The sequence below is a fragment of the Pinus tabuliformis genome, chromosome 9 (genome assembly GCF_031772625.1).
Source record: "Pinus tabuliformis cultivar Carrire ecotype Pingquan chromosome 9, CPIR1, whole genome shotgun sequence".
Taxonomy (NCBI): Eukaryota; Viridiplantae; Streptophyta; class Pinopsida; order Pinales; family Pinaceae; genus Pinus; species Pinus tabuliformis.
The window spans coordinates 1599356052-1599360654 of record NC_142307.1 but is presented as its reverse complement, the minus strand read 5'-3'; the positions used below and the strand labels follow the sequence as shown (position 1 = coordinate 1599360654).

At 34.5% G+C, this 4603-nt stretch overlaps 1 pseudogene; it reads right to left on the bottom strand.

Moving 5' to 3' along the window:
* Window positions 1-2580: 2580 nt before the first annotated feature.
* LOC149154865 (3-hydroxy-3-methylglutaryl-coenzyme A reductase 2-like) lies at window positions 2581-3371 on the bottom strand (annotated as a pseudogene).
* Window positions 3372-4603: the final 1232 nt, after the last annotated feature.

Here is a 4603-nt window from a genome sequence, read left to right as displayed (position 1 = left end):
TGGATTGAAAAGGAAACAAATAGTGTGCTAAGTGTAAATACTTTTGGGATCCAAAAGCTCCTTAGTGGGGAGGATTGATCCAAGTGGCTCCAGACACATGAAGAAGTCCAAGGGGACTTAGGAAAAGTAAAAAATCAGAGTGTTTGGATTATACTCAAACCAGGTTCATGTTGAATATCTCATCATCATGATCATGGTGGTGTGAACGGTTCATCAAACTGAGTTCGTATGCGAAAGTTAGGAGTAGTCAATGTTCAAGGTAGACTTGGGTGACTGAGCAGACTTAAGGAGATAGAAATTTGGAAAAAATCTAGCCACCAGATTCCAACCAACCTGGGCCAGATTTTGGGTGAAATTGTGGCCTAATTAAATTGAATCCTTCGGTCAATTTTCGAATTTGCAAAAATGCCTAATGATTTTTATATCATAAAAAAAAATTAAAAAAATATATTTTTGATGGTGGGCCATGACCACCGCCACCCCCACAGCACCCGGAACCATAATATACCAAACTTAATATTTAATATAGGTCGACGAGCCATGAACCCCACTGACCCTCCAACCTCCAAAACTTTATAATGGTGATATATTACATAGCGGGGCGGTCCACCTCCGGTGGAACCAATCCGTGCCTCATCATTGCCAAGTGTTAATCCGAGGGTGGCGGGGCTTGGACCCACCTCGCCGGTGTGGCCGGACTGCCTCCCGGGCACCCTCACATGCCAACCACAAAACATTTAATGCCCCAACCAGCAGCCTTAAAAAGCATATGCGTGTTAATTCAGGGAGGGGAGGGATTTGATCCCCTGACCCCTCCTCAACAACTCAACATGTTTAGCCACTACACCAACCACATTTATTGTTTTATCTACCCAACAAATACTATATGAAACTTTTTCCACAGTGCGCAAGGAGAGGAGCGGGCACAGATTTCTATGCAGGTGGAACCCTGAGCAGTGCAGAGAGAGAGGGGCCAGAACCATTATTTGAGCAATTTCTCGAGGGGGCCATGTTTCCACTTTGTCATTTTTTGACAAATTTTATATGGTTTTAGCATTTCTCAATGCCATGAACTCAACGGTGTTGTCCATTTCTTGATCAGAGATATGAAATTTTTGTGCTTCTTCAATTTTTGAGGTATAAGGTCGTCATTTTGACTTTTGATGTACTTTCGTTATTTTTCCATCTAATGAAAACAGGGCCTCCCCACTAATTCAAGCAAGGCCTGGAGATGTAGTCCCTCCTGGACGAACTCCGATATCAATCCTGTGTCTTCTATGGGTGACTTGCTATTCTTCTCTTCCTCCTCTTTTATGCACTTGTAATTTCATGGTTAAATGCAAGCTTAATATGTAATTCCTTAATGCATCACAAGGAAAAGATTTTTGGGATCATCTATAGCAGTCAAGGCATGTTTTGTTGAAGATGATTTAACATCTGCCATATGTACATCTATGCTTTCCAATTTTATTTTCCATTCATAAAAGGGTAACCAAATGTTTGCCTTTTTCATGTACGTCTTCCATTCATATGATAGTGTGCTCTTTTCAGGATATGGAGTACTAAGGTCAAAACGTTCAACCTCAAGATGGGTATATAGATCCAAATTTAGCATATTTTTTATCCACTTATTATCAAACGTATGCTTTTTACATCCTTCCATAACTGAGAAGATTTTTTGCATCTCTGGTTTTGAAAGCTTCTTATAATGAGGAGGCACACTATTATTAAATCTAGACTTAGGGATCAGGTCATCTAGTTGTTCTAGATATCCTAGACTGTATTGAGGCATACCAAAGGGACGCATTTTGCTGAACATTTCTTTAAAGCAAGGATCTTCATTTTCCAAGGAAGGAAGTTCACGAATCATCATCACATGATCAAAGTCATGTGGGAATGAAATATCAAAACATTTCAGATTAGGACAGGAAGTTACGAAGTTGTCGGTGGGGATTCTCCTGTTCTGGGGTGATGGTTCTGATGTATAAGGAAGTCAGAAAGACTACTGAGATTTACTTTTGGATTGTAGTTTGGACACATAACTTGCAGAGAGATGAAGTTTACAATCTGAGCATATTCAGATAAATCCATATGCTGGAAATTTACAGATGGTGGATGGGAGCTGGCAGTATCAATATATTGTGGATCTATGTAATAGATGAAGCTTTGCAGGCTAAATCAATTTTTGTGTGATCTATGGCAGATCTTCTAGGAAAAGACACTACAACAGATGATGGTCCTTCTTTTATATCAGCAAAAGTGATTTTTTGCATTATTTGGATTATCTACAACCAAATGTACTAGGAAACTTAAGTCTTTCCATTTGATGATTTGGTGTTCTAACACCAATAGCACACCATAACCTTTGTTAATAAATTTAATGATTTTGATCATGGAACAATTAGAGTGAACTCGTAATTTTGAGTGTTGCATGAAATTTTGATGCCTCACTCTAGAGGGAGGGGGATTGAATCTTTGCATATGTGTTAGCATGTGATAGACTGGAAAGCTTGAAATGAAATGAATAAAGAGCGAAGTAATGTGGTGACCTTGTTGGGTTTGCTTTTGTCTATTTTATGACTATGATGATGCTTTGGTTTCTTTGTTTGAACTTCTATTATACTCCATATGACTTTTCACCAGTTCGCCTACAACCAAAGTAGACATGAGAGACAACTCTCCAGCCAAAACTGCTCCTGCCACAATTCTCTCCAACTTTTGAGCAATCGCTCCAAGAGATTTCACATTTGGTCCTTTCACTCCAAGAATATTCAAGCAAGCAGCTTGTGAAGCCAACTGTGTTCCACCCCTACTGTTCCCACCTGCAACCAAGCAAAGTAATTATAAATTAACTCACATTCTGTCTCCACTACTCAAATGAAAATGTAAATTGAAATAGGCGTCTTGAATAAGTTTTAAAAAAGCATTAATGAGTGTAACTTTCCTTACCTCAATACAAGGCATTGTGACTGAAACATGCTATCTTTGCCACCGTTGGATGCCTCCAAAATCGTAATGAAATGAGAGCTCTCAATGTTTTGGGCAGGATCTTGTCCCATTGCAATAAACACAACAGAGACAATATTGGATGCATGGGCATTGAAGCGTTGATCAGACTTAATAAAAGAAACACCCAATTCTTCACCAGGAATCAGATCCATGGATGGTGGATGGCTCATGAGATCCTCCTCTCTTCCGTGATCAAAGTCATGATCCTGAGAAGCTTCCCCCTCACTTCCATTCATCTTGGAGGTGGTGATAAAACTCTGGACATAATTGATGCCAAAGAATCCGATAAAGTATATGAAGTAGATAAGTTGAGCAACAATGGCCAGCATCTCCCCAAGACTCATCACATGAAGAAGAGGCATCGAGGTTGTCATCTCCTCCCTCCATCTCCTCATGAGAAAATAGGAGGCAGTGAAAAACAAAACAAAGAACATCTTGTGCATCATTGCCATGGGTACAACTAAATCACCTAGTTTTTGTTCCATTTCTTCCACAAAAATAGTAAAAGATGGCTACAACTCTTTTATATATAATCTTAGCAACTCATATATATATATATATATATATATATATATATATATATATATATATATATATATATATAACCAAATTTAAAAATTAAAATATTTTCCACAATATATATTTTTATATATTTATTCTTTTACATTATTAAAATATTATATTTCTAATTTTTTTGTTGTGTGTGGAGGTGCATAATAAAACATTTTTCAAGGTAACAATACATAATTATATTAATGAGACTTGAACCTTGGTGGGTGTGTGATATAAATAAAAAATTACACAAACACATATTCAAAAATAATAAATAACAAATTTTAAAAATAAATATTTTTTAATATATATGATGATTAACCTCTACTAAAATCGATATGATATATATTTCCTTTATATATTTAACTTTTATATTTTATTAACGTATTGTACTTTTACTAGCATGTGTTTCCTCCTAAGAGGTCACAGGTTCAAAACCAGAGGGGGGTAGAGTATGTATGCCTTCGTAGACTTAGCAGTCAAATCGCTGCGCGGAGGTGGGTCCCTTGTCCCATAAACAAGGGGGTCTCATACACCAATTTGGTGTCTGGCTTGGCTGTGACCTTAAAAATGGATATTATTATTATTATTATTATTATTACTATAATTTTTTAATATATATATATATATATATATATATATATATATATATATATATATATATATATATATATATATATATGTATTGATTATATAAATAAAAAATTAACATATATATACAAAAAAAAAAATGATAACAAAATTTAAAGATTAAAATATTTTTTTAATATAGTTGTCACTTTTATATTTTATTGAAATAGTATATTTTTATTCTAATTATTTATAAATATATAAATATATATATTTTTAATGTGTATGGTATATATATATTCAAAAATAATATATGAAAACAAATTTTGAAGATCAAAATATTTTTTGCATTTATCTTCTTTTTTTATATATTTAACTTTTATATTTTATTGAAATATTAGACTTTTATTATAACTTTGTATAAATATATAAATTTACATAATTTATGTAAATATAGTATAAATAAAATATT